Here is an 18,684-nt window from a genome sequence, read left to right as displayed (position 1 = left end):
TGCCTGGCGCACACGAGCCCGCGGGAGGTTCCCCAGAACAACTTACAGGTGTGGGCTGGGTTCCGCGGGCGCCCCCAGGCCAGGAGGGTCCCCCGGACACGGCGGGGGTGGGGGTGGGGCCCTCCCGCAAAGGCCTCTCTCCCCAGGGCCGGAGCTCCCTCCTTCCTGCCAGCCCGCTCCCAGCTCCCGCGCTGGGGCCCCGGCCCGACCTGCCGGGCCCCGCTCCGGCCCCTCCCCGCCTCCGTGCCCCCGGAGCCGCCCGCCGGCGCGCTGGCCCTGGCAGCCCCCGTGGGCCGCGGGCGCGCGGACCTGCTCCTCACGCCGTCCCGCCCCCGGCGCTCGGCTCGCTCCCCAGGCCCGGCCAGCGTGGGCCGGGGCTGCGTGGGCTTACCTCGCTCGATGCAGCAGCCTCCGCTCGGGGTGCGCCGGGGCCGGCTGTCTCAATGCCCCCGCGCCGGCTTTCTGCCTAGCTCCCGAGCCGGGGGCCGCGTCTACGCGTTGCCGCCGCGGCTCCTCCCGTCACTCCGGCTCCTCCTCCTGCTCCTTCTGCTCCTTCTTCTTTTCTTCCTCCTCTTCCTTCTCCTCCTCCTCCTGCTCCCCCTCCTCTTCCTCCTCCTCCTCCCCCTCCTCTTCCTCCTCCTCCTCCTCCTCCTCTTCTTCCTCCTCCTCCTCCTTCTCCCCCCTCTCCGGGCGCAGCCAGCTCCCGACTCAGCCAGACAGGGCACAGCTTGGCTCAGCCTCCGGGCCTCGGAGGGGCGGAGCCCGAGCGCAGCAGACCGCCGCCCATTGGACCCTGGCCTGGCCGCTACCCGATTGGGCCGGGGGAGCGGGCCCCCACCCGGCCGGCGTCCAATGGCAGGTCCGGCGCCGGGGCCGCCCGTGGGGCGGACACCTGGGCCCGGGAGGGGGGGGGGGGTGCTGAACCTGGGCGGGTACCTGGGATCCGGGGCTGAACCTAGGACTAGGAGGCGTCCTCCAGCCGAGAGCGAGCCTGACTTTCCCGCCAGGCCCGGACCTTCCCAGCGAAGGGAGCCTGGGCCAGGACATGGCCCTCTTTATGCCTCCCCAGCTGGCAAGAAAGCGCTTCTCCCTCGCTAGTACCGAGCCAAGTGCTCCGCCAGCTGGAGGCCGAGCGTTTTCACCTGGGCTGGGATTGGAGGGGGCGGGGCGGGGAGTTAGGGGCTCAGCCTCAGGAAACCGTGCGCCCTCAGCTCCAAGCTCGCTGCCGCCTCCCTGCGGCCCCAGTCTGAGGCTCGAAGCCCTTGGGGAGCGGAGAATCAGGGCTAGCACGCAGCTGCGTCCTGGACTCCCCAAGGCCCAGCCTCCCGGCCCCGGCCAAAGCAGGGCCCAAGTCCGAGAGCCCATCCCTCTGGCTCGCTCCCTTGCTCCTGACAACTAGGAGTCCCAGCGTGCGGACGGGGTCCCGCTCCATCTATTGGTCACCCTGCATGGTGACCAAGGTTGGGCTGGGCCACAGATGACCGGGACACACACTGCCAGTCACTGCCTGCTCACTTGTCCCAGGGCAGGCCTTGGGACGGGGAAGGGAAACCGGGGACCTTGGGCCCCTTTCACTCCTTCCTCCCTCCCTCCCTCCCTTCCTTTCTTCCCTCCCTCCTTCTCTCCCTTCCTTTCTTCCCTCCCTCCTTCCCTCCCTTCCTTTCTTCCCTCCCTCCTTCTCTCCCTCCCTCCTTCCCTCCCTTCCTTCTTCCCTCCCTCCTTCTCTCCCTTCCTTTCTTCCCTCCCTCCTTCTCTCCCTTCCTTTCTTCCCTCCCTCCTTCTCTCCCTCCCTCCTTTCTTCCCTCCCTCCTTCTCTCCCTCCCTCCTTCCCTCCCTCCTTCCTTCCCTCCTTCCCTCCCTTCCTTTCTTCCCTCCCTCCTTCCCTCCCTCCTTTCTTCCCTCCCTCCTTCTCTCCCTTCCTTTCTTCCCTCCCTCCTTCCCTCCCTTCCTTTCTTCCCTCCCTCCTTCTCTCCCTTCCTTTCTTCCCTCCCTCCTTCCCTCCCTTCCTTTCTTCCCTCCCTCCCTGAGCTGACTGTGCTGCTGCCTTCTCCCCTCGGCCGCTCGAGGAGGGCTCACCGTCACCAAAAGCACGCCCCCTCTAGTTCAGGAGCTTCCGATGGGGAGAACCTCGTATTGCAGCATCGGGCCGGGAGGGGATCGAGGAGGGGAGCTGTAGAGGGTTTAGCAGGCTCAGAAGCAGAGCCATTTGCAGGAATCTCGGCCTGCCTGGGCCCCCGCGCCGGTGTCCGCGGCCGGCCCGGCCACTATCGGGCTCAGGAGGTGACTGGCAGCTTTCCTTGGCTGCCACAGAGTCCGACTGAATGCTGAAGTCATCTCGGGCAAAGCCGGCCCCGACCGAGTCTCCTCCCTTGAAAGCGCCAAAGGTGGAGCAGATGGGGAGAGGAACTTCCAAGAGGGAATCCCGCAAAGGGAGCGGCCCGCCGGGGTTAGTCGCTTGGAGAATTCCTGTCACGTGATAATGTACCAGCATATCCACCTGCGCGCCCAGAGGGCTGGGATGGCCCCTCTCTCTTCCCACCGAGGAGGCCCCCCCCCTCTGGCTCTCACGGGCGGCTTCACTATGGGCAGAGGGAAGGGGGGAATCTTGTCTCCGCTTCCTTATGGCCCATCCCAGAGCCTTGGGGAGAGTCATGGGCTGCCGTCAGGTACAATTCAGGCTCCTTATTATCTCCGGACAAAACATAAGGAGGTAAAATGGACAAACTGCTTGAAACCTATATCGAAATACATATAAATGAGCCTCTCACTGGACGGCTGAATCAGCATTTCAATTGCGTCCTCCGGCTGTCCAACAAACTCCCACAAGACCCGTGCTTTCCAAAGGGCCCCTCCCAGCTCGGAGCTCCTCCTCCAAGCCACGCGGCTCGCTCTCTCTGGAGTGGAAGCTTCCCCTGTTGCCGGAGGGATCCAGGAGCCCCAACCTCGGGGCTCACCAGGCTTCTCCCAACTTGGAGAAAGCGTTCCCCTGGGGTTAGTGCCCAGGCCCCCAGCAGGGCTTGGAGATCCCGTCTCAGGTTCGCCTGGCCTAGCAGCTCTTGACCCAGCCTTTCTACCACGTTTAGGAGGAAGGCCGCTGTTGCCGCGTGCTCTGTCGTGCTGAGATGTCCGCGATCTGGAAAGCTTTTGGCCCCGTATGGTTTGGATTAGCAGCCTCCCTGCTCCGTCCAGCTATGTCTATGAAAGAACTCTGTGAAGAGCAAGTCGTCTCCAGTCTGGAGGAAGGAGGGAGCGCATCAGATCCTCTCTCCAGCCTTGCAGATCCCAGCCTGGCCTAGGTACATTCCTGGAAATCCTCTCCAGGGGATCCACCCAATCAGTAGCCTGGATCTCTGGAGCTCTCGGGCTGTCCTTAAGTGATCCCTCACGTGGCCAGCTTGTCCCACACCTCTGAGGACCCTGCTCTGCCTCCTCGGCGCAATCCTTGCCTCCGCCCTTGCGAGGATTTTTGCCTTCCTCAGAAGCCTTGGCGTTTTGAGACTTGTGGCCGTAGGGCGCCACTGAAGACGGTCCTAAGCGTCTGGACAGCAGAAACGCCCTCGTTGCTGTCTTTGGGCCCACGATGACCTCGGATGCTTACAGATCAGGCAAGCACACGGTGTCTGGCACTTTAGGGTTTGTTGACTGACTGATTGACTGATTGAGGAAAGGATAAGAAAGTCACTCGCACCGTGGTTCTCATTGCAGCCAAAGGTAGAGAGCCCAAGAACCCAGCGGGAGGGCTTAGTGCTTACCAACTCGGGGTGTCTATTGGGGCAAGCAAAAAGCTGCCTCCAAAGCTCGCCTCCAGCAAGCTGCCTCCTGAGCAGAAGTTCATCACTGAAGATTCTTCGCAAGATGGGACAGCACCGATAACTATACAGCCACCCTCTGATTATTATTATTATCTCCATTCAACAAGTAGAAGACGTAATGGGAGCAAAGGAGAGAAATTTGCTGATTTTGAAAAGCCCTTTTGCACAGCTAAGAGCATGCAGAATCAAAACCCAGTGGGACTCGATCAACATTTATTTTAAAAGGAAAGAAAGAGATTGGGAAAAAATCTTTGCTGCCAAAATTTCTTCTAAAAAGCTGATATCTAAACTCTGTAAAGAAATGGCACATATTTACAAGTAAACTCCATTCCAAAAGCAGATCCAAGGCAAGTTATCAATAAGTGCCTGAAAAGCATTCAAACAACTTCCAACCAAAATCATCACAATCTATTGGTTCTTATCTAAACTATATAAAGAAATGGTGAATAAAATCCATCCCCTAAAAGATAATCGATCAAAAACAGGTCAAAGGCAAATTATCAATAAGTGCCTGGAAAGTATTTCAACAACTTCCAACCAAAATCATCACAATCTATTGGTTCTTATCTAAACTCTATAAAGAAATGAATAAAATCCATTCCCTAAAAGATAATCGATCAAAAACAGATCAAAGGCAAATTATCAATAAGTGCCTGAAAAGTATTTCAACAACTTCCAACCAAAAGAATCATAATCTATTGGTTCTTGTTCGATTTCTTTTTTTTTTTTTTAATGGGACTAGCTAAATAATTTATTTCTCTGTTTACCTGGGCAATCTATATTTATGTAGATATTCCTCCATTTCACTTAGATTATCAACTTTATTGGCATATTGTTGGGCAAAATAACTCCAAATTATTACCCTAATTTCCTCTTCATTTAGTGGAAAGCTTCATTTTTGAGACTAACAATCTGATTTTCTTCTTTCCTTTTTGTAATCAAATTAACTAAAGATTTATCTATTTGTTGGGTATTTTTCATAAAATCAACTCTTAGTTTTATTAATTCATTTTATTATTTTCAATTTTATTAATGTCCCTTTTATTTTCAGAATATAATCTATTGGTTCTTATCTAAACTCAATAAAGAAATGACATGAATTTATGAATAAACTCCATTCCCTAAAAAATAAATGGTCAAAAGCAGATCAAAGACAAATTATCAATAACTGCCTGAAAAGTATGTCAATAACTTCCAACCAAAATAATCATAATCTATTGATTCTTGTCTTTGATTTTCAAAGAGGACTAAAATGACATCACTTTGTTGGAATCAAGTTAGAATGTGTTTGGGGCAACTACATGGTGCAGTGGATAGAGCGCTACCCCTGGAATCAGGAGGATCTGAGTTCAAATTTGATCATAGTAGGTAGTAGACAAGCTATGTGACCTGGACACTTTTTTTATTATTATTATAACTTTTTATTGACAGAACATATGCCTGCGTAATTTTTTACAACATTATCCCTTGTACTCACTTCTGTTCCGACTTTTCCCCTCCCTTCCTCCACCCTTTCCCTTAGATGGCAAGCAGTTTTATGCTTGTTAAATATGTTATCGTATATCCTAGATACAATCTATGTGTGCAAAACCAAACAGTTCTCTTGTTGCACAGGAAGAATTGGATTCAGAAGGTAAAAATAATCCGGGAAGAAAAAGAAAAATACAAACAGTTTACACTCATTTCCCAGTGTTCCTTCTCTGGGTGTAACTATTTCTGTCCATCATTGGTCAATTTTAGCTGAGTTAGATCTTCTCTTTGTCGAAGAAATCCACTTCCATCAGAATACATCTTCATACAGTATCGTTGTTGAAGTGTATAATGATCTCCTGGTCCTGCTCATTTCACTCAGCATCAGTTCATGTACGTCTCGCCAGTCCTCTCTGTATTCATCCTGCTGGTCATTTCTTACAGAAAAATAATATTCCATAACATTCATATACCACAATTTACCCAACCATTCTCCAGCTTGTGGTGTTCTCTTCTTTAAAATATAATGGTTCTCTCTGAGCAGGTTCCTTGGGGAGGTTTTCTGGAGGCAGCCTTAGTTTCATTTCAGAGTAATAATCACTCCAAATACAGCCAGCTGATAAAATCCAAACGTTTATTTTCTCCTTCCTTGATTCCAAGAGCTCTTGCAGCTTGTCCTTTGCTTCTGCCTCTGCCTCAACTCCGACTCGTGGCTTTCAATCTTCCGAAGTGACTTCTGGCTCTAGCTCAACTCCCACTCGTGGCTTCTTCTGAACTGAAGCTCCTCCACTCTGAATCTTTTCAACTGAACTTCTGACTGAGCCTCTGTCAGCTTCTTATATATGATCTCCCAAAGGTTGACTCCTCCTCTGAGAGAGTGGGATTATGGGATCTGAGAGTGGGATTATAGGTTTCTGACTTGTGAATCTCATACTGAATACTGACTTGTGAATCTCCCAAAAGTGTGAACTCCAATGAGTACTTAAATACATTAATGAGCTAGAGGATTTACTAAGTACCATGCTAAATTAGGCAACCGACTTATCACTTTGTAAGGATTCTAACACCAACTGATGGGCATCCCTTCATTTTCCAGTTTCTGGCCACTACAAAGAGGGCTACCACAAGCATTTTGGCACATATGGGTCCTTTTCCCTTCTTTAGTATCTCTTTGGGGTACAAACCCAGTAATAACACTGCTGGATCAAAGGGTATGCACAGTTTGATAATTTTTTGGGCATAATTCCAGATTGCTCTCCAGAATAGTTGGATTCGTTCACAACTCCACCAACAATGCATTAGTGTCCCAGTTTTCCCGCATCCTCTCCAATATTCATTATTATTTTTTCCTGTCATCGTAGCCAATCTAACAGGTGTGTAGTGGTATCTCAGAGTTGTCTTAATTTGCATTTCTCTGATCAGTAGTAATTTGGAACACTCTTTCATATAAGTGGAAATAGTTTCATCATCTAAAAATTGTCTGTTCATATTCTTTGACCATTTATCAATTGGAGAATGGCTTGATTTCTTATAAATTAGAGTCAATTCTCTATATATTTCGGAAGTGAAGCCTTTATCAGATCCTTTAACTGTGAAAATGCTTTCCCGGTTTCTTGCTTCCCTTCTAATTTTGTTTGCATTAGTTTTGTTTGTACAAAGGCTTTTTAATTTGATGTAATCAAAATTTTCTATTTTGTGATCAATAATGATCTCTAGTTCATCTTTGGTTACAAATTTCTTTCTCCTCCACAAGTCTGAGAGGTAAACTATCCTAGGGTGTAATGGGCTGAGGCTTGAGTTGATTCACTGAGGTCCCAAGCACGTGAGGCTAAATAGTAATTGGACCATACTCTATTAATATATGTGCTTGGAGAAAGAATGGCCCCCGCCCACTCTTTGTGCAAATCCTGTGTATAGGAAATGATGATTTTGGTGGGTGGAGGCAGGGGAGTGAAAAGGGAAGTGGAAAGAGAGACTGCTGGCTGGTGTCTTGACACAGCTGCCCGCATTGCTATCGCGACCTCCCCTTCACCTGCAATCCCCCTTCACCTCTGCTGGCTGGCTTCCTATCGCAGCTGCCCATATTGCTATCGTACTCCCCCTTCACCTCAAAAAGAATAAAGATTGAAGATTTTTCCCTTAACCTGAATTCCTGACTCCGGCTGATTTTAAATACACATTCATCACATTTAGCGCCCAAGCGTGTGAACCAAGGATTACTTTCACTGAAGAAGTCTCCAGTGACCAGGAACTTAGGTGAGTATAACAGACAAACAGGGAACTTATTTTCTTAAAGACTAAACTAGTAACCTTTTTGGCTGAAATGGGACAGATGCTAGCTAAAGATTCTCCATCCTCCCCAACCCCTCCCAACCCCCCGAACCCCACCCAGGAGTGGCGCTATAGAAAGCCTGCTTAAGCTGATAGAATATCAAGGGCTACTTATAACTTAGGGACAGACAGCTAGACTTCTGGGTACATTAAAACGCACCTCCCCTTGGTTCTTAGAGGAAGAGCAAATCTCTCCAGATAATTGGGCATTGGTTGGTCAACAACTCTTCGCATATTACAACGAAAACAGTCCTCATTCAATTTCCATCGAGGCATTCTATTTATACAATATAATACAGTTGGCCTTAAGATACCATATAAGTTCTAGAAGAAAAGGAAAAGGCTCTAGAATAGCCAAATGGGGAAGCCTGAGATAAAGGAGGAAGACAAAGAACAGATTAATGGCCATATCCCCACAGGGCATGGAGACTTAAGTGAGGCTCAAGGGTGGGGTGAATCTGAGGCAGCTCCAGCCCCACCTAAGGAGCAGGTAAGTGACTCTCCTCCATCAACTCCACTCTCTAGGATGGAGGGAGGAGGGATGGGGGGGGGGCGGGGAATGACAGAGTGACAGCACCAGCACCTCCCCCCCAGCATTCAGCCACTCCTATGACTAGATTGCAAAAGGGACTAATTAAGGCCAAGGCAGAAGGGAGAGATGGATCAGAATTTCAACATCACATTTTTCATGTAATTCAACAGTTTAATTCTTCAGGTCAAGAAAGTAGAAGATACACTCCTTTTGATATAGAAATCCTCAAAGACCTGAAAAAAGCTTGCACTCTTTATGGGGCTACATCAGCTTATGTTAAGATGTTATTACAGAATTTGGCTTTTGAAATCTTGACCCCAAATGACTGGAAATCTATAGCAAGGATATGCCTAGAACCTGGACAGAACTACTTGTGGCTTCCTGAATATAGTGAGCTCTGTAGGATACAAGCCCAACAAAATAGTCAAAGTGGAACTCATGCTGCAATCACCTGTGACCTACTAACAGGTGTAGGTTCTTATGCAGATGTCACAGTACAGATTAATTATTCTATAGCAGCATATGAGCAAATTGCTGCTAATGCTATCAAAGCGTGGGCTTCTCTCCACAATAAAGACGACAAGGGTGGGGCCTTCACAAAAATAACACAAGGGCCAAATGAACCCTTTGCTGACTTTGTGGGACGTTTGCAGACAGCTATCACAAGAACCAATGGGGAAAATGCAGTAACAGACATTTTGATAAGGCAACTTGCTAAGGAAAATGCTAATGAGGTTTGCAGAAGAATTATACTAGGACTGCACAAGGATGCTCCTTTAGAGGAGCTCATAAGGCACTGTGCCATAGTGGGCACAAATGCTTATTATACCCAAACTATGATGAATATGGAAAGACAAGGTCCTTCTTGGCAAAGAAATTCTAGAGAAACTCATAGATGCTTTCAGTGTGGAAAAGTTGGACATTTGAGAGCTCATTGTAGATATGGAGATAGAATGAGAAGACAGGGTGAGAGAATAAAACCCAAAACCCCATGTCCAAAATGTAACTGAGGCTTTCACTGGGCCTCTGAATGCAGAGAAATGAGATCCAGAGAAATGAGAGGCAGGGCCCAGCTCCAAGGTATCAATCAAAAGATAGGTGGGGCATGATAGCAACTGAGGTTACACCCAGAGAGTCTTTAGAAATTCAGGACTCTGATGTCATCAACCAACAGAAAAGCAATCAGGATTACAGTTGGGGAGGTTACAGGCCTTTTAACACAACAGGGCAGTGTCTAGTGCAAACAGCTCCACTAGCTTTGGATAATCTGTGGAGAGACCCAGAAAGTGGTGAATGGAAGGGACCAGATAGGCTAAGTGCTTGGGGGAGAGGGTTTGCTTGTATCTCTACAGTTGGAGAAGGAATCAGATGGGTGCCAACGAGCCATATTCGCCTTGTCCATCGCAGAGAGATGGAGCAGCCCCTTGAAACGAAGGAGAAGACCCAAGAAACATCGGGTGGTTCTGTTGCTGATTGTGCTCACCATTGAAAGAGCGTGGCAGTTATGGCGTTTGACTCATGGACCTAGAAAATTGTTGGACTTGAAAACCCTCAGGAATCATTGGATTCTCTGAGAATGATAAGATTGTTGTAAGACTTGAAAACCCTCAGCAATCATTGGATTCTCTGAGACATGATAAGATTGTTGTAGGACTTAAAAACCCTCAGCAATCATTGGATTCTCTGAGACATAAGACTTGAAAGCCCTCAGGAATTATTGGATTTTCTGAGAAATGATAAGACTGTTATAGGACTTCAAAATCTGCTGGAATCATTGGATTCCCTAACACATAAAAAGACTTTTGCAGGACTTCAAAAACTTGGGGGGATCATTGGATTCCCCGATATGTGAAGCAATGGACAATAGATTGGTTTGGGACTATCTCTTGGCTGCTGAAGAAGGGTATGTGTGACTGCTGTTTACATACTCTCCTTTTAGGACTTCTGGCAATCTCTTACAACACCATGTTGATTTATATTGTTTGTTATGCTGTTACTTGTATGTACAATTCACGTTTGTTACACCACATCAAGCCTGCACTGACTGTGGGGAGAGTCATCACTAATAGCCTCTGCTTTATTGCTATGTGCTTGTGCAATACCTCCCATGCTGATGGGTTTGTGCATACCTGTTTCTAATAAGAGCCTTCAGCCCAGAAACCCACTAGCAACCCCCACTTCCCTTTGGTGCTTTTCATCTCCCTTTCTGAGATGTCAGGGAGGGCGTGATTATCTCCTTTTTAGTGCTTTCACTTCCCTTCCTGAGAAATCAGAGGGGTCGTGATCACCTCCTTTTTGGTGCTTTCACCTCCTTTCCTGAGAAGTCAGGGAGGGTGTGATCACCTCCCCTTGGGGGCTGTGACCTCCCTGAGGAGTCAGAGATGGCATGACCACCTGTGTTCTAAAACAAAAGAAAGCAGGAGATGTAATGAGCTGAGGCTCGAGTTGATGCACTGAGGTCCCAAGCACATGAGGCTAAATACTAATTGGACCATATTCTATTAATATATAAGCTTGGAGAAAGAATGGCCCCCGCCCACTCTTTGTGCAAGTCCTGATGTGTTATATAGGAAATGACGTTTTTGGTGGGTGGAGGCAGGGGAGTAAAAAGGGAAGTGGAAAGAGAGACTGCTGGCTGGTGTCTTGACACAGCTGCTCGCATTGCTATTGTAACCCCCTTCACCTCCGATCCCCCTTTCACCTGCAATCCCCCTTTCACCTCTGCTGGCTGGCTTCCTGTCACAGCTACTCATATTGCTATCGCGACCCCCCTTCACCTCAAAAAGAATAAAGATTGAAGATTTTTCCCTTAACCTGAATTCCTGACTCCGACTGATTTTAAATACGCCGTTATCACACTATGGTTATGGGTTTCTTCTATAGTTACGGGTTGATTATATGATTAAGAATTGTCATGTAAGTACAGGCTTACTAGAAGAGTAAAAACATAAGCTTGAATCATAGCTACAGCTAGTTCTAGAATTGTGAGAAGGAAAAAGATAATGAGTGTAATTGAGGATAGTATGATGTGTTCCTCTAATTTATTTATGATCTCGTTCTTTATGCCTAAATCATGGACCCATTTTGATCTTATCTTGGGGTACGGGGGTAAGTGTGGATCCATGCCTAATTGCCGCCATACTAATTTCCAGTTTTCCCAGCAGTTTTTGTCAAATAATGAATTCTTATCCCAAAAGTTGGGATCTTTGGGTTTGTCAAACACTCGATTGCTATAGTTATTGACTATTTTGTCTTGTGAACCTAACCTGTTCCACTGATCAACTCATCTATTTCTTAGCCAATAGCAAATGGTTTTGGTGACTGCTGCTTTATAATATAGTTTTAGATCAGGTACATCTAGTGACCTGGACACTTAACTCCAGTTGCCTCTCAAAAATAAAAGGTACAGGGTGTTTGACTGTTGCTGATCAGACCAATATGAGCTCGAAATGCTCTGCCACAACAAGAGAACTGTTCGGTTCTGCACACATATATTGTATCTAGGATATGCTGTGCCATATTTAACATGTATAAGACTGCTTGCCATCTGGGAAAAGGGGTGGAGGGAGGGAGGGAAAAAATCGGAACAGAAGTGAGTGCAAGGGATAATGTTGTAAAAAATTACCCAGGCATGGGTTCTGTCAATAAAAAGTTATTTTTTTAAAAAGGGAGAAATTGTCATACTGTACATTAGATATTATTAAATAAGGATCTTAAGTCACCAGTGACAAAAAAAAAAATGTTCTGCCACAGGCCAAGCACAAATAGTCCGTGTGAACATCTGGGGTGGATTAGCTAAATTTGCACATCTTACCTTTCTTTTAAACTACTTTTATTCTGCTTTGCTCTTAGAGAACACTCCTTGGATGAGGGCCTCCTGTGCCAGAGGCTCCCATGTCACAAAATCAATTCCAAATCAGTTTGATAATCCATAATCTAGGCATTAAAAAGACAGAGTTAGAAAGGATAAGCCTCTATGTTGGCGAAGCTGTGAAAAATGGGCACCTCTAATTATTAGTGGAGGTGAAATTGATGTGATTTTTTAAAAAGTAGAATCCAAATATAAAAATAATAACAAAAGTGTTTCCATCTTTTGATGGCACACTTCTTGTACTATAAGAATTCTTTATGTTACTTTTTTATTTTTAAAACATCTGCATGGATAATTTTTCAACACTGACTCCTTACAAAACCTTGTGTTCCAAATTTTCCCCTCCTTCTCCCACCCTCTCCCCTAGATGGCAACTAATCCAATATATGTTAAACATGGTAAAAAATATTAAATCCAATGTATGTATACATATTGATACTATAATCTTGCCACAAGACAAATCAGATTTAAAGGGGAAAAATGAGAAAGAAAATAAAAAGCAAACACCAGAAAGGTGAAAATGCCACGTTGTGCTCCACACTCAGTTCCCACAGTCTCCCTCTGGGGGCAGAGGGCTCTCCCCGTCACTCGGTTATTGAAACTGGCCTAAATCACCCGACTGTTGAAGAGAGCCACGTGCACCAGAATTCTTGCCGTGCCCAGTGCTCTCCTGGTCCTGCTCCCTTCCCTCAGCATCCGCCCCGGCCGTCTCTCCGGCCTCTCGGAAATCCCCCTGCTGTCGTTTCTTACCCAACACGAAGATTCCATAGCATTCACATACCACAACTCATCAGCCCCCCCCCCCCATGGGCAGCCACCCGCTTCCCAGTTTCTGGCGCCCACAAACATTCCGGCACATGAGGGTCCCTTTCCCTCCAGGCCCGACAGAAACACCGCTGGGTCAAAGGGATGCACAGTTTGACAGCCCTTGGGCAGAGAGAAAGTCTTTACACAATGAAACAGATTCATGACCAGGCCTGCAGACGTGAGTCCCCTCGCCCCCACTGGGGCGCTTTCCTCCAGTCTGTCCGCGCACGGACGTTCCCTGGCCCCGTCTCTCAGGCCGCTTCTGCTTTCTATCTTCTGCACCCCCGACACAGCCATGGTGTTAAGCCCTCCAGCCTTCGCCTCCGGCCCCGCCCCGGTGAGTCTCCCCTGGCCCCGGTTTCAGGCCGCCCCGCCAGGTTTCACGTGCTCCAATCCGCTCCTGTGAGGAGGACGCGGTTCTTCTTTTGAAAAGCGCCCATCGTCCTTTGCAACCATTGAGGAACGGCTCTGGAGCCCAGAGTGGGGCGGGGGGCGCCTACATGTCCGGGATGGGGCATTTATCAGCCGCCGTCAGGCACGTTTCCCTCTCTCTTTTGTGGACCCGCGATTAGGAAGGCCCGAGTTCAAATCCTGACTCAGTGTTTTCTGGCTGCTTGAGCCTGGGAACAGCATGTAGCCTCTCTTAGGCTCAGTTTTCCCATCTCCAAAATGGGGATAACAGGATTGTTAAAGCTCGTGTGATTGTGACAGCGTTGGGAGCCGAACAAGGTCTCAAGAGATTATAGAACTGAGTGGGAGAAGATGGAATTGAAGACGTGGGGGGGTCGGAGACCCAGAGGAAGCTCCAGTTGAACAATTCAAGTTGAAAATGCCAGTTCCAGACCCGGGTCCTGGAGACCCAAGGTCCTGGAGACCCAAGCTGCTGACGGGGAATTCCCTCCCAGGCTCTCATCCTGCAGGGCCCCTTATCCCTGGGCTTGTCCCTTACGCCCCCAGCGCCCGAGCAGACATCCTCGGCATTAGTCAGTGTTGCTCCCAGCCCGGATCCGTGGGCCCTGCTGGCCGCATGGACCCGAAGGGAAGTGCTGCCGATCGGTCAGAGCTCTTGCCCCGGCGGGGCCCGTGCGCAGCCAGCTGGCCGACAGCTTCTCCCTCAAATGAAAGCGGCTCCGGGCGGCTTCGGCCCAGGCAGAGCCGGGACTGGGGTCTCCCACCCGGAAGGAAATGCCTCACATTTAAGGGCGGGAGAGTTGACACCGGAAGCACAAGGGGAGGGGGGAGGTGGCTAAGCGGTCTGAGGAAGGCCAGAAGCACAAGCGCCGCGAACCGCCCGTGAGGTGGCCAGAAATATCGGGGAGCGGCCCCCAGGTTGTGGGGTCAGCCAAGGGGGAGTGTTGTAAACGATTACACAGTAACGGCCGAGCTTTGAACTCGTTTATTGTGTCTCATCTAAAAGACTGGAAAGTGGCGGCGGCGGCGGCCAGCCGGGGAGGGCGTCGGACCTGGATCGGCCACACGAGGATGGGGAGCCCGGAGAACCAGCGGGGTGCTCTAGCAGGGAGGCCAGCCCTGTTCTGCCCGGCCCCGGAACTAGAAACCACTGCCCCCCCCGCCCCCCGCCAGCCGCCGAGGGTGTCATGGCCCTACTCGGGAGTGATCGCCACCCCTCTGCCTCTGCGCGCAAACGAACGCCCCGTGACGTGTCCGGACAAGTCGCCTCTGCAGAGTCTGGCTCGCGGCCTCTTCCGGCTCGCTCCGCCGGCCGTTGCGGTCCCCCGCAGAGGCCGGCCCCGCCCTCCCTTCCACCCCTGCCTCTCGGAACCCCTGCTTCCTGCAGCTCGATGCGAACACTCGCGGAGGCTTTTTCCCGACAGCCCCCGTTCTGACGGATGCTCCTGCTCCGCTGTCGCCCGGGAATGGCGTTGTCCCTCTGGCCGTTACGGGGGCCCCGGCCTTGTTGCCTGGGTCCTCGTGCGCCCTGCCCGGAGCCAGGTGACCCGCACCTGGGAAGCCGCCGGAAAGGCGGGCCCCCCCAGGGACCCATTCCTTACGTGGGCCGTCCTGCGCGCATAGCCGCCCTGCTCCAGCAGGGGGCGCCCCAAGCACGTCCTAGAGCGGCTCCGCTCCCTTAGCGATGTCGGGCGGAGAGAACTCGGCCCGGGGCGCGGTGCCGGTTAACGCTGAGCAGGCGCCCCCGGAGGCGGGCTCGCTAGGCCCGGGGACTCCAGGCGGCAGGGATTCCCCGCGGGAGCGTGGCCAGGCTCCCCGGACGGCCTCGCGAGGTCACAGTGGCCAGCAGCCGTGGGCGCGCTCCGAAGCTACTGCCGGCCCTTCAGCGGCGGCCGGAAATCCCGGGGAGACGGAAGGAGACGCGCTTTCTCCCGCAGGGTTTCCCACCCGGCGGCGGCTTCGGGAGAGCCCAGGCCCGGAGTCAGCAGGACCCGCGTTCAAGCCTGGCCTCAGACACTTAATGCTTCCGGGCTGGGGGACCCAGTCACTTAACCCCAATTGCCTCAGCAAGAAAATAAAAATCCCAAAGTTTGATGGTTTCTGAGAATATTCCAAAGCTTATCCGCGAGAGCGGCCTTGAACCCCAGGTGCTAGAGAGAGAAGTGCCTCAGGAATCACCAGCAAGGTTCTTGTGCTGCGCTTGTGAACAAGGTGGAAAGACTCGACTCCGGGATGGGGCCGCGTGGCTGCAGATGGATGGCCAGGGGCCCGGACCCCCCCCCAGCCAGTGAAGCGTCAGCAGCGACCCGTGAAGAGGCCCCCGGCCCGTCTGCCTAACATGGAGAGCTGGAGAGACAGCATTAAAAACAACCCCTGACTCTTGGGGGGAAACCCTGACTCTTGGGGGAAACCCTGACTCTTGGGGGGAACCCTGACTCTGGGGGGAAACCCTGACTCTGGGGGGAAACCCTGACTCTTGGGGGGAACCCTGACTCTGGGGGGGAATCCTGACTCTTGGGGGGAATCCTGACTCTTGGGGGGAACCCTGACTCTTGGGGGGAAACTCTGACTCTTGGGGGAAACCCTGACTCTTGGGGGGAATCCTAACATGGAGAGCTGGAGAGACAGCATAAAAAATAACCCCTGACTCTTGGGGGAACCCCTGACTCTTGGGGGAACCCCTGACTCTTGGGGGAACCCCTGACTCTTGGGGGAACCCCTGACTCTTGGGGGAACCCCTGACTTTTGGGGGGAATCCTAACATGGAGAGCTGGAGAGACACTATAAAAATAACCCCTGACTCTTGGGGGGAACCCCTGACTCTTGGGGGGAACTTCCCCTGACTCTTGAGCCTAACATGGAGAACTGGAGATTCAACATTAAAAACAATCTCTGACTCTTGGGGAGGAACGTCTGACTCTTGGGGGGAAACCTTGACTCTTGGGGGGAACTTCCCCTGACTCTTGGGGGGAACCCTAACATGGAGAGCTGGAGAGACAGCATTAAAAACAATCTCTGACTCTTGGGGGGAACCCCTGACTCTTGGGGGAACCCTGACTCTTGGGGGGAACCCCTGACTCTTGGGGGGAACCCCTGACTCTTGGGGGGAACCCCTGACTCTTGGGGGGAATCCTAACATGGAGAGCTGGAGAGACAGCATAAAAATAACCCCTGACTCTTGGGGGGAACCCCTGACTCTGGGGGGAACCCCTGACTCTTGGGGGGAACTTCCCCTGACTCTTGAGCCTAACATGGAGAACTGGAGATTCAGCATTAAAAACAATCTCTGACTCTTGGGGAGGAACGTCTGACTCTTGGGGGGAAACCTTGACTCTTGGGGGGAACTTCCCCTGACTCTTGGGGGGAACCCTAACATGGAGAGCTGGAGAGACAGCATTAAAAACAATCTCTGACTCTTGGGGGGAACCCCTGACTCTTGGGGAGGAACGTCTGACTTTTGGGGGGAACTTCCCCTGACTCTTGGGCCTAACATGGAGAGCTGGAGAGACAGCATTAAAAACAATCTCTGACTCTTTGGGAGGAACGTCTGACTCTTGGGGGGGAACGTCTGACTCTTGGGGGGGAACGTCTGACTCTTGGGGGAAACCCTAACATGGAGAGCTGGAGAGACAGCATTAAAAACAATCTCTGACTCTTGGGGAGGAACGTCTGACTCTTGGGGGGGACCCTAACATGGAGAGCTGGAGAGACAGCATTAAAAATAACAACTCTTGGGGGGAACCCCTGACTCTTGGAGGGGAAACCCTGACTCTTGGAGGGAACCTTAACATGGAGAGCTGGAGAGACAGCATTAAAAACAATCTCTAACTCTTGGGAGGGAGGAGAGAGACAGACGCAGAGACATGGCGAGGAGGCCCATTGGGAGCTCAGGTTTCCCCCCGGACGCCCCAGTTGCCTGTGTCTAGTCACACCGGCTCCTTGGCACGTGGAGCTACTTCTCGGGTTTGCAGGATTTCCTAGAGAACAGCATTCAGGTTCTGTTTTGCCAGTGCTTCCGCCTCAGCCGGTCTTCATTGCTCCCCATTTTCAGTTATTTTCCAAGCTGGGCTGCCCAGCCCAGCCTCCCGCCATCTTGCCTCTTCAGCTGCTCCCCCCGGGGCTGCTCTGGTCCCCGCCTCCCGTGTCCACGCCACTCTCCACCGACGTCTGTTCACTACGCAGGGCGGGCCATCAGTTATTTCTCAGCCATGTCTGCGGCCGCCTCCATCAGCTTCCAGGGTTTCTGGTGCCATGGCGGGCCCTATTCCCCCCATGCTTGACCCGCCCAGTTCTCTTGGCGCTCTTTTCTTGGTGGTGGAGAATTTTCTGAGGATGGGGGCCTTGTACTAGAGTGGCGGGCGAGCCCGCTGCCCCGCAGAGAGAGTCTTTCTTCCGCAAATCTACCCCGTGGGCTCGTCCACTGAAAGGGCCGAGGCGATTCCTTCCCTCAGACTCGGCGCGACCACTTAAATCCAGGAATAACCAAGGGAGGATGAGCAATGGCAACAACGGGCGCCATTTTCAATAAATCCTTCCTGGGTTTCTGATGAAAAGTTGCCGTGGAATTGTTTGCATGGGCGGGAGACGCTTGGTCATCCCCTAGGGGTCATTTGTAAGTGATGAAGCTGGTCTGAAGGGGGCTCTTTCCAGGGAGGGGATCAAGCATGGCATTTGGGGAAACCCCTGGGGAGGAAAGGGAGGGGGCGGGAAGAAGGAAAGGCCTTGGGCTGAGTCTGCAGCCCTTTTGCCCGAGGAGGATGGACTTCCTCTCTCACCATCAGCGTCCCAGCATCCTTGGAGCAGCTGATTGGAGGGTCTACATTGGCAGCCCAGGACACGGGATCCCTGACTCCCCATCAGAGAAGCCCCCTCCCTCAGGGGGAGATCCAGCATCCCCCAAGTGGGAGAAAAGGACTTAGAGCAACCAGAAGCGGAGCTGCTGCTTTGCTCTGGATACTCTCTGAGCAGACAGAACTGAAAGCTGACCTCTGCCTTTAGGTTAGTTTTCAAATGGAGACCTGGAGAGGGGAAAGAGAGAGGGGGGAGGAAAAGACAGACAGACAGAGACAAAGACAGAGAATACAGAGAGAGACAGAAACAAAGAGACAGAGAATACAGAGACAGAAAGACAGACAGAGAGACAGAAACAAAGACAGAGACAGAATACAGAGAGAGACAGAAAGACAGAGACAGAGAGACAGAGAATACAGAGAGACAGAGACAGTCAGAGAATACAGAGACAGAAAGACAGAGACAGAGAGACTGAGAATACAGAGACAGAAACAAAGACAGAGACAGAGAGACAGACAGAGACAGAGACAGAGAGAGGAAAGGAGGAATCCAAGACCTGTCTCTAAGATTTGCTTCAGTAGCCCAACCATCTGTGGGAGTGGGAGTTTGAACGGAGTCTCCAAGGCTTCCATCCCACAGAGGACTGGACGTTTGGGTGG

General features: G+C 51.1%; 1 protein-coding gene across 1 annotated transcript in view; it reads right to left on the bottom strand.

Annotated features, from left to right (window-relative positions):
* CAMKK1 (calcium/calmodulin dependent protein kinase kinase 1) overlaps positions 1-592 on the bottom strand; it is a 38,345-nt gene extending 37,753 nt beyond the window's left edge. Inside the window, exon 1 of the mRNA XM_051991578.1 lies at positions 392-592. The gene's annotated coding sequence lies outside the window, so the exon portion shown is untranslated. The remainder of the gene's footprint in view (positions 1-391) is intronic.
* Positions 593-18,684: the final 18,092 nt, after the last annotated feature.

This window comes from Antechinus flavipes, chromosome 3 (assembly GCF_016432865.1).
Source record: "Antechinus flavipes isolate AdamAnt ecotype Samford, QLD, Australia chromosome 3, AdamAnt_v2, whole genome shotgun sequence".
Classification (NCBI taxonomy): domain Eukaryota; kingdom Metazoa; phylum Chordata; class Mammalia; order Dasyuromorphia; family Dasyuridae; genus Antechinus; species Antechinus flavipes.
Note: the sequence above shows the minus strand (reverse complement) of the source record. Positions and strands in the feature narration are given on the sequence as shown.